This window comes from Ochlerotatus camptorhynchus, unplaced genomic scaffold (genome assembly GCF_037179485.1).
Source record: "Ochlerotatus camptorhynchus isolate MF236.1 unplaced genomic scaffold, CSIRO-AGI_Acam_v1.1 ptg001093l, whole genome shotgun sequence".
In the NCBI taxonomy this organism is placed as follows: domain Eukaryota; kingdom Metazoa; phylum Arthropoda; class Insecta; order Diptera; family Culicidae; genus Ochlerotatus; species Ochlerotatus camptorhynchus.
The window spans coordinates 17,303-29,210 of NW_027041494.1; the positions used below are offsets into that span (position 1 = coordinate 17,303).

At 38.9% G+C, this 11,908-nt stretch overlaps 1 long non-coding RNA gene across 2 annotated transcripts; it reads right to left on the reverse strand.

Annotated features, from left to right (window-relative positions):
* Nucleotides 1-691: 691 nt before the first annotated feature.
* Nucleotides 692-7,460, reverse strand: LOC135716051 (uncharacterized). 2 transcript variants are annotated; one of them, XR_010519465.1, is made up of 5 exons: nt 7,350-7,460; nt 7,158-7,288; nt 7,020-7,089; nt 6,224-6,963; nt 692-1,044 (listed from the first exon to the last, which is right to left on the reverse strand). It is a non-coding gene; the product is annotated as an uncharacterized LOC135716051 (long non-coding RNA). The 2 variants fall into 2 exon arrangements; XR_010519464.1 differs by lacking the exon at nt 692-1,044 and having other exon boundaries at nt 5,633-6,963.
* Between the last annotated feature and the right edge of the window lie 4,448 nt (nt 7,461-11,908).

The following is an 11,908-nucleotide window of genomic DNA, read 5'->3' on the forward strand; positions in this document are numbered from 1 at the left end:
TATCTTTCCTTTTCCCGCATGGACAACGATCGCTGATTGGTGATCGTGTACATAGCATTTTTCATATCGGTGCTTTAAGTGTCTCCAGCTAGGAGTTTGTAATAAATTCGAGAAGACAATAAATTCATTCCAGCTTTAACCAGCAAAGAAAACGTATTGCTTCGTACGACCGTGAAATATCACAGTCAAGAAGTTAAAGTCCAGTACGGACTTTACATGGCTGACCGCGCCAAGTGGCCGGCACCTGCATACGCTGACTCGGAAAAGTGTTTAAGTGTCCCGCGATATGCATAGTGTTGGATGCGAAGTAAAACTTTAGTCTTGGAAAAGACAAAATTTCGCCAACGAAAAGATAGTGCTCTATAGTGTTGTGTAAAACTGTACAGAGTGAGAAGTAAAAAATGGGGAATAAAAAATCTACCCCAAGTGCAGAAATTAAAGGGGATAAGGATACGGTGATAATAAACACACAAGAGTTGCATTCAGAGCACCATGAGCAACATGAACTAAAACTCTGGCTTATATTGTGTTTAGTGAGCATTCAGGTGATGTACCTAGGGTACAAGATCCTTCAAAAGAGGATCAAGCGTAAAACGCTACAATTAGCAAAATCCCTAAATCAATTAGAAACGGTTTAAGTGACTATTCAAAGACATCAGTTGCAAAAGTTGTGTACTCATAACATGAAAAGAACTTACCACAGAATCCAAATACCTTTTACGAAAGAGTGTGATCGCTACCGTTAGGTGTTGTGTCCAAAAACAGTCGAAATTTGTCAATATTCGATCTCGGAGTGCCGGAGTGCGAGACTACAGTGCCACCACCGCAACGAAAATGATAGTGCAACAGTAATCAGTTTTATGCGTATCGATAAGAATAACAGCGTTGAGGAGTACGCCTCCGCTGTATGCAGTGAGATTGAGCAACAGCGAAACCAGCCCTAGATGTCAAACCGAAAGGCATACCGTTGCTAAGGATAGTGACCCGCCGAACAGCAAGAATCTTCAAGAAATCGAACAGAACATCAAACGCCAGGATGCCGTCCTACATAGAAAAGGTAACAGTTACAATTATAAATATTTTCATGAATGCTGCTTTTAAATTTTAAATTAAATTGTAATGAAAAAAAAAAATGCCAAAAAAAAATAAATAAATTTAAAATCTAACCCATTTCTATGGATATTGAACAAGCTAAACTAGAAATTGATGTTTGCATTGCCAAATTAAACAATATCTTAATGAACTTCAATAAAGCTCCTAACAGGAACTACACAAGGAGATTCTTACTTAAACTAAAGGAAAAATCAAAAGATTTATATAAAAAAGTAAACAACATTCTTGTAACACATGAAACAAAGCTAACATCAGCAGAACTAACATTTTACATAAAGGGACTACGTCAAAAATATGAAATTATTTCACTACGCATTGAGCAAAAACTTGTATATGCAAAGGATCCTCCGATTAGTCTAAAAAGTACTGCTCTAGCAGTACTTTACTACATTAAATTAAAGCATAAACTTACTTGCAAACAAAATAAAATGGCTAGCATTGCCGAAATAATTAAAATTGTATCGTCTCTGGTCCCACAATATGATGGGTCAGGCGATAAATTACCGTCGATATTATCCGCATTGGCGGCATTAAAAACTCTTATTACGGACGCAAACAGAGCCGTAGCGATTCAAGTAGTGCTTTCGCGCCTTGAAGGTAAAGCTAGATCGGCAGTGGGAGACAACCCACAGACAGTCGATGCAACCATTGAAAGTTTAAAACGAAAATGCAAAATAACAATCGCACCTGAAACCGTCGTTGCGAAATTAAACGCCACCAAGCAGACGGGCGATATCGTCAAGTTCACTAAGCAAATTGAAAAGCTCACTATGGAATTAGAACGCGCTTATATAAGCGAGGAAATACCAGTCGATACGGCATTACGTATGGCCGTTAAGGCAGGTGTTAAAGCCCTAGCAGGTGGGGTAAAAAACAGCGAAACACGATTATTACTGAAAGCAGGACAGTTTAATACACTGTCAGCTGCAGTTGAAAAAATTACAGAAAATGAATCGGCAGGAAGCAACTCGAGCACGTCTCAAATCATGTACGCCAGAAGAGGCGGTTACACACCTGGCAGAGGAAATTATCAGTCTCGTGGAAGAGGAAATAATAGACGTGGTCACAATTCTCGCGGTAATTACCAAAATTACAATCGCGAACACTCATACCACCACCGTGGAAACGGGAGGTCTCGAGGAAGAGGAATGAACCATAATACGTATTACGTGCAAAACCAAAATCCTCCACAAAATATAAACCATCAAATGCCCCCACAGCAGGGACAACCACAACAACAGTTTGTGCAGCAAACTCAAAATTTACCAAATAATGGAAATATCCACCCTTTAGGGGTACCGCTCAGGCAGCATACACAATAAATGTATCTGCCACAAATTATGTTCGACTTATGCTCGAAATGTCAGATACGCCAAATCTTTTTATTGTGGACTGCGGATCTGACATATCGATCATAAAAGACAATAAAATAAAAGGCTCACAAATTCATTACCCCTCGGAGAAATGTAATATTATTGGGATAGGACAAGGTAATATTAGTACAATTGGAACTACGTACACGAACATACTACTGAATGGTATTAAAATACCACATAAATTTCACATCGTAGATGAAAATTGCCCAATCCCCACCGATGGAATCATCGGTAGAGACTTTTTGATTAACTACAGATGCAAAATTGATTACGAGTCTTGGTTACTCAAAGTAACTATAGATTTCGAAACGTTAGAGATACCAATAATAAATAATGGCGAAAGACCAATTATACTTCCAGCCAGATGTGAAATTGTCAAACAAATAACAAATATAAATTTAACCGAAGACAGTGTTATTTTTTCACAAGAAGTGGCACCAGGAATTTTCTGTGCAAATTCAATTGTGAAAAAAGACAAATTTATAAATACCACGGACAATAATTTTAAATTACCAAAAACTTTCAAACCAAATTATGACTCACTAAATAAGTATGATTATCAACCAATTAACGAAAAATTGTATAACCCAGAAAGAGAACAAAAATTAAAAGAAGAAACCAATACGCAGAGTTTAGAACCAAAAATCAAAGAGCATATAGAATCTCTATGTGAATTTAATGACATTTTCTCGTTACAAAACGATGTTCTAACTCATAACAATTTTTATGAACAGAACATACAACTAAATCAACAAAAACCGGTATATATCAAGAATTATCGAACCCCCGAATCCCAAAAAACAGAAATAAACACTCAAGTTGAGAAAATGCTCAATGAAGGTATCATTGAGCACTCAATATCCCCATTTAATTCGCCAATTTTGTTAGTGCCGAAGAAATCTTTTAGCGATGAGAAAAGATGGCGCTTAGTAATTGATTTCAGGCAACTCAACAAACAAATTATTCCCGACAAATTTCCGCTTCCCAGAATTGATGAAATTTTAGACCACTAAGGTCGAGCGAAGTACTTTACAACACTCGACCTCATGTCAAGATTTCATCAAATTCCTTTAGATGAAGTTTCAAAACAATACACAGCCTTCTCCACGGAACAGGGTCATTTTCAGTTTAATAGACTCCCGTTCGGATTAAATATTAGCCCGAACTCATTTCAACGAATGATGTCGATCGCGTTAAGTGGCTTACCGCCACATTGCGCATTTCTTTATATAGACGACATTATCGTTGTAGGATGTTCTGTTAAGCACCACATCGAAAATTTACGTAAAGTGTTTTTACAATTACGAAAGTTTAACTTAAAATTGAATCCATCTAAATGCCATTTCTTCAAGAATGAGGTAACCTACCTAGGACATCATATCTCGAAGGATGGTATACAGCCCGATAAAAATAAATATTCGGCAATTGTGAACTATCCAGTTCCAAAGAATGCAGATGAAGTACGACGATTCGTTGCTTTTTGCAATTATTATCGTCGATTCATCAGAAATTTTGCCGATATAACTTACCCACTGAACAAATTACTACGCAAAGAGACAGTTTTCAACTGGGATGAAAAATGTCAATCATCTTTCGAAACTTTGAAAATGAAATTGCTATCCCCCCAGATTTTGCAGTTTCCTGATTATCAAAAAGAATTCATTATTATAACAGATGCGTCAAAAGTAGCCTGTGGAGCAGTACTAGCTCAGCTTTACGATGGTATCGAGTTACCAGTCGCATTTGCTAGCAAACCATTTACGAAAGGTGAATCGAACAAGTCAACGATAGAACAAGAGCTGACTGCGATCCACTGGGCGTAAACTATTTCAGGCCATACATTTACGGTCGGAAATTTACCATACGTACCGACCACCGCCCATTGATATATTTATTTTCACTTAAGAAACCAACTTCTAAACTAACCCGTATGCGATGGGATTTAGAAGAATATAATTTTGAAGTGGAATATATCAAAGGTAAATCCAACGTGCTATCAGATGCATTGTCTAGGATACAAATTACCACTGAAACACTGAAACAAATGTATATAGTAACAAGATCGATGACGAGGAAAAATTTAACCAAAATACCTGACCTTCCATCGCAGGAGTCTGATCAACTCCATGTGTACGAAGCTGTCAGTAATTTGGAGGCATTTGACTTGCCAAAATTAACGTTTTCATATAATAGAGATAAAACATTTATAAATTTGATAATATATAATAAAAATTTTCGGAAGACACTAACCCCAACGTTAGCACTCGCATTAGAAAATCCTGAAAATATTAAATTAGAATTAGGAAAAGCGCTTGAAATAATCGATGGCAGGCCTGCCGATAATACAAATATGGAAGGAACATTTCCAAAGAAGCTAGCAATACAAACAAACGACACTTTATTCAAACATATTGATTTAAATTCATTTAAAAATTTCGGTAAAGCTGTTCTTAGGAACGCTACCATAATAATTTACGAAAAACCCGTTGAAATCAAAGCAAAGGAAGAAATGACTAATATATTAAAACCGTGACTAATATAACAATACCATGACTCTGCAGTTGGAGGTCATATTGGTATAAATAGGCTATATAAGAAACTCAAATCCCTTTACAGCTGGCCTAATATGAAACAAATAGTTTCAGATTATGTCAGATCATGCGAACTTTGCAAAATAAATAAACACGCGATACCGGTGAAAACACCAGTTATCGTTACTACCACACCCAACAAAACCTTCGATGTAGTGTCCATTGACACCATCGGACCGTTCACACTCACTGAAAAAGGAAACCGCTATGCAGTAACACTGCAATGTGATCTTTCCAAATACGTGATTGCAATTCCAGTACCAGATAAAACAGCTGTTTCAATTGCCAAAGCAGTTGTAGAAAAATGCATTCTGATATATGGTCCCATGAAATGCATCAAAACTGACCAAGGAACAGAATACAAAGGAGTATTCGACGAAATATGCAATTTACTACAATTAAATCATACCTGTTCGACGGCATACCACCCCCAAACAATCGGTGCGTTAGAGCGCAATCACAAATGCTTAAACGAGTATTTGAGAATGTTCGCTAACGAACGCACAGACGATTGGGACAAGTGGTTACCATTTTATTGTTCTGCTTACAATACAACCCCAAGCACAGACCATAACTTCACTCCCTTTGAAATTATTTTTGGAAAAAAAATTAACGCTTTTGATTTTTGTGAAAACCAGCAAGTAGACCCATTATATAATCTAGATTCTTACCAAAAAGAACTAAAATTCAGATTACAAATCACTCACGCTAATGTCATGCAAACAATATTAAACAGAAAGGACAAAAGAACAAATAGTATGAACAGAACAATTACACCAACAGAATTACAAATAGGTGATACAGTATATTTACAAATTGAAAATAGGCATAAATTACAACCGATTTATAGTGGTCCCTATCAGATTGAACAACTAAAAGAATCAAATGCTATAATTATAAATCAAAATGGAAAAAGAGCAGAAGTACATAAAACAAGGTTAGTAAAAAAAAAGTGAAAAAAAAGTAACAATAATCAAAATACATACATACAATGATCATCCCCCGCTATTAGGAAGGGGTGAAAGTAGTGAAATCAATAGACATTTTACATACCAACAAATTAACAAAAAAAAAGCAGATAAATACATTCAGTGAATGCAAACAAAATTGTGAGAGGCATTTGAAGCTAAACCGAATCTTTACCGTTAACATTTTGGCCCGTAGGGGAATGGTGTGACATGTGCATCCCACATGTCATTTCCCATGCTTTTCCATTATGCACTTCCAGCAGACCACACTAGTGGGAACATGCTGAGAAGGATAATTCTACCCGGCATTGAACCTTCAGTTCAATGCCTGTAAAATATCTGTCAGCGTTTATGGCGACAAACAGAAGTGTCGCATTACTAATTTATTGAACCATGCTGTTACCGAGTGTACAGCGATGGATTTATATCTTTCCTTTTCCCGCATGGACAACGATCGCTGATTGGTGATCGTGTACATAGCATTTTTCATATCGGTGCTTCAAGTGTCTCCAGCTAGGAGTTTGTAATAAATTCGAGAAGACAATAAATTCATTCCAGCTTTAACCAGCAAAGAAAACGTATTGCTTCGTACGACCGTGAAATATCACAGTCAAGAAGTTAAAGTCCAGTACGGACTTTACACCCATAATTGAGCAATGAAGTACAACTTATCAGAAAAGCGAAGAATTTCTAAAATTTCGCACAAATACATCAGATGATGCATGAATTGCGACATGAAATAGCTATTTCTATAAGTAGTACCCTTAAACTGTACCACGTTTGTTACTTCAACTATGTAATCAGTATCAAGTTTTATAGGTAGTAGTAGTTCTTCCAACAAGTCGGGTTCTGCTACCCAGCTTTCGGATTCTGTCGAATGTTCTGCTGGAGGTCTGTTCTGCTGATGGGTACCTGCTGAAAGATTTGTTTTTAAGATTTGTATTTGTTTACAAATTATTTCTATTACATACCTTCACTGGAACTACATTCGCCTTCAAGCTCGATGTGACGAGCTCTGAGCAGGCTTAAAACAGATATTTTCTGAGGAAATGAAGCGAAATATATCGTGAATGATATTAATTATTCTATATACGTTGAGCTCTACTTACATTTCGGAATTTCCATGCACAAATCCGCTCGTAAACTTTGCCTGCAACCCAGGGCACATCAGTTCTAAGCAACAACTCTGCTAACAGCTCGGGTGTGATTGTTAACAAATCGAATTCGTCAATGCCGTTTGCTGGGGAATACAACTATGATGCAATTAATTGTGCTTATTAATTTAGTTTAATCAATCTTACTCGCAAAAAGGTCCAACAAATCAACCGGAAATTCCAAATCGTTGAGCAGATCGTCAGAAACACAACGTTCACTCGCCATCTTGAAATATTTTTTCACACTGGAAAATAACATAGAATCTATGTGACAACAGGTTATATGAAAATCACGTAGTTTTTACACAAACAACCAATAGTTTTGAATAGCCTCAAAATTGAATTTTAATATAAATTCTAATACGTTTTATTGGTGTCAAGTATTTGCCAATCCATCGATATTTTTTAGCTGTACGTGCTTTTTCACATGAAATTTATGTGATATTTTTTTGGAGTGTACGGTCTTACGAAAAACATTGACTGGCGAAAATTCGCGACCGCGGTTCTTGATGCCAGTCAATCGGTTGACGTACTTCTTCCGCTGGACGAGTACTCCTTTCTCGCGCGTGTCATCATCGATTGTGTGCTGCGAGCACAGACGAAACGTATTCCGGGTGTTTCCGTTCGCAAACGACCTCCCACCCCGTGGTGGGATAAAGAATGCACCGACGCGAACAGCGAGAAGTCCGCCGCGTTTAAGCGCTTCCGCAAACACGGTAAGGTCGAGGATTTCGAGCGGTACACCGACCTCGAGAAAACCTTTAAGGGCTTGACTAAAGCCAAAAAAACGCGGTTACTGGCGTCGGTTCGTCGATGGTTTGTCGCAAGAGACTTCCATGAGAACACTCTGGAATGTCGGCAGGAGAATGCGAAACGCGTCATCACCGATTAACGAAGATAAGGAGTACTCGGACAGTTGGATATTCAGCTTCGCGCGGAAAGTTTACCCGGATTCGGTGTCGGTTCAAACCAACGTTCGTGATCGTCCGTCGAGTAATAACGAAATAGATTCCTCACTTGCTCTCCTTTCATTAACAACTTAGCTCCAGGAATGGATAGAATCAAGTTCAACTTGCTGAAAAATCTCCCAGACGTCACGAAGAGACGCTTGTTGAACTTATTCAATCAATTTCTGGAGCACAACAATGTTCCGGATGACTGGAGGCAAGTAAGAGTTATCGCCATTCGAAAACCCGGTAAACCCGCGTCGGATTATAACTCGTACCGTCCCATCGCGATGCTGTCCTGTATACGGAAATTGATGGAGAAAATGATTCTTTTTCGTCTAGACAAATGGGTTGAGTTGAGTTTACTTTCAGATACGCAATTTGGATTTCGGAGAGGCAAGGGAACGAGCGACTGTCTTGCGTTGCTTTCATCTGAAATTCAACTGGCCTATGCGCAAAAACAGCAAATGGGTTCAATTTTCTTGGACATTAAGGGGGCTTTTGATTCTGTTTGTATCGATGTCCTTTCGGATAAACTCCACGATAGCACAAACGAAGTGACAGACGGAGCGGCTCGAAATTTGATTTGACGCACTTAAATTTGAAATTTTCGAGTGTACCTCACGGCAACACTATCTACTCATATGTACTAGCTTAAAGTAGGAGGTACCGTATGTTATCTCTTTTTCTCTAACAAAAATTGAAAGGGAGAGCCTGTTGTCAAACAGCATGTCATTATGACGTTTAGTTGTTATCTGCTTTTCTTTTGTATAATAAAAGATCATAGGCCAAAATGATTAGGGGTGAACACATCGGGTTTACATTTGCTCACAAGTAAACGATGTTGAGCTGTCAATGAATCGCGCTTGTTGCCATTGTTGCTACAGATTTCTTCAGTCCCTGCTTCTAACCAAAGTCAGAGTCAACCGCGACCGAGAAGACATTGACAGAACCCGGGCATACTCGGTATGCATTCGCTCATCCGTAGTGGAACTGTTGACGGTCTTCGGGGAGTCGGAGGATGGGGAGGATGGTGATAGGAAGGAGGACCTGCTGGAAGCACTGAGGTACCTGATTGGAGTGTGTCGCGAGGCGGTGGATGGAATTCGATGCCGCTTTGTGCTTAGAATTCATAATTTGGCGGTGAAGTTCAGTGGGAAGGTGGTAAGTTTAGTTTAGGCATAACATTTGATAACGGCTCAAAAGCATTTGTAAACAAACTTTCTAATGCCCTTTACACGCGAACCAAAGTACGCCCACGCAAACCAACATCATCGGATAGGGGCAACTATCACCTTTCCGAAAATGGTATTGGTTTGCGTGGGCGTACTTTGGTTCGCGTGTAAAGGGCCTTAGAAAGTTTGTTTACAAATGCTTTTGTGCCGTTATCAAATGTTATGCCTGAGTTGATTTTGTTTAGAAGGGTTCTGAGTAATAAATTTTACTTTTTCAGAATAAACGACACATATTATTAGTGCAATGCGCTTGCTTGCTGGAAGATTGCCATTGGGCGGAAGAGCACACGGAGCTGTTGCTAAGGGTGAGTCGGATGGTGCTCAAGGCGATATACGATGCACATACGAATGGATGTGATCTGCTCCACCACAATTCGATTGTTGCGGCATTGGTCCGAGTCTGACGATTTCGCGATCCGGGCGAAAGCAGTAGGGATCTACAACGATGTGTTCGATAACTCAACGGTGCTGCTGTATCGACTGTTCAGTGTGTATCAGAAGCGGGCAGCGAAATTTTTCGCATAAGTGATATATAGAGAAGTTTAGCGAGATGGAAATGGCAGAATTATTCCACAAGAGTTTGCCTTATTTGGAAATAATTCTTAGCTTGGGTGAGGCTTCCAAGCAGTACTTACAATTAGTGGAGATTCTTAGTAGGGTTAACTACCCCCTTTCCGGCCTATTAAGCACAACGCGCACTTAGTCTTTCTTAATCTAGGACAGTTTAGCATCAAACGAAATGTTATTATTACTGATGGCTTCCAAATTTATTTACCTTTCTGTACGTACCGTAAGATTTAATAAAGAGAAACCAATCGTTGAGATATTGTCAAAAGTCTAACACTGATTCTTGATGCCAAACTCGGCCTACGGATTCTAAATTCGGCCTAACGCATTGAATCGCCAATGAATTCACTTCGGCCTTTCGGATGAAGATAAAAATTGATTCGGTCGGAGCGCTTCTTTTGTTTTTGTGAATTATGGGTGCAAAGCTTCATATAACGCATTCTCATTGACTTCGTTCGACAGCTTATTGACTAAAGTATCGTACCAAACCCATAATTGACTTGTTAACTCTGAAATCATGGATTTATTTGATGTTTTCTGCTCGATAGGCCCAAAATGGGCGATTAGACCGAAGTAGTTCTCTACCCTATTTTTGAAAGAATAGAATCTGAGCCAACGGTAAGTTCCGTGTGGATTTTGAGTAAGTACACAGAAAAAAAAGTTGTTGAATATTACATCCAAACAGCTGCACAGAGGTCATTCCGCTGGTTGTGTAATATTACGTTGTACGATGTACATCGATTTTGCGAACAAAATTACATCTATTGATGTAATATTGTATCTGCTTTTTGCCATTACATCATTTTTCATTCATCAGCTTGAATTACGTTGATCGATTTTACATTTTTTTTGCTGTGTATCTCAACTTTCAAAACAGCTCTGTTCTGGATATGAAAACGCTGAAATCCCTATCAGAGAAATTGAAAATCCTCAGTGGGAAATCCCCTCCGGATCAGATTTTGGTAGAAATCGTTAAATTCATCTCACTTCAACTGCGGATACATTTGGATCAAATTAAGCAGCAGGCTTCGGAGGTAACCGAGCCGATCATTGAATTGTGCAAATCGTTGGTCAAATTCAGTAAATACTGCCCCAGGAATCAAGCCCAGATTTGCTCCCGCTGTGGAAGCTCCAGTTGGAATTTTGTGGATTACATTTCAACGATAGTTATAAACTTGGCTATGACCATGTCCAAGGCCGGCAGGAAATCAGTCCAGAACTGGTCGGATTGGTCAATGGATTTCTGAGGCATAAAATTCTAACTCTGGACGATTTGGGATGCGAAAAGAAGCCATCGCTGCTGGACTCCGGGTTGCGATTTTTGGTCAATTGGATACAGGTTGCTGTGCAGCTACTCCCCGGAAGAGAAATGCTGGACCTTGCTCGGTTGGTCGTCAACTTCAAGTACAAATACGGATTCGATTTTCTAACGGATAGTTATTTGATAAGACTCGTGGAGAACTGCCTTAAGGATGCCGGAGTCTGCTCGGCTGCAATTGATATTAAATTCGTAAAACTATTGGCAGCGCTTCGAGATGTTGCTGACGACTCCAAAGACGTGGACGAAACAATTTATGCGATTGTGAACTTTCAACTTAGCACCAATACCGAACCAATTCGTTGAATATTACAACAGATAAGTTGCACATAACATATACACACTAATCCAGTCAATAATGTTTTACTGGGTTTTTAATTGCGGACTGTTCGATAAAAGTTTAAAACTCTGCAGAAAATTCAAAAATATGAAACTTATTCCGAACTTGTACAGATATAGTTCTGTTAATCTCATTTCTTTTTTTCTTTCTTCCTTTGATTTGTTTTCCGTCGATCTGGTTTTCCGTGCTGAGCACCAATGCTACCAACGCCAGCAAGCTAGCTCTCATACCTGGACCCTACCTATCGACTCATCAACTCATGAACCGGGACGGCTTCACTTCCCTTCCGGAGGAAGGCG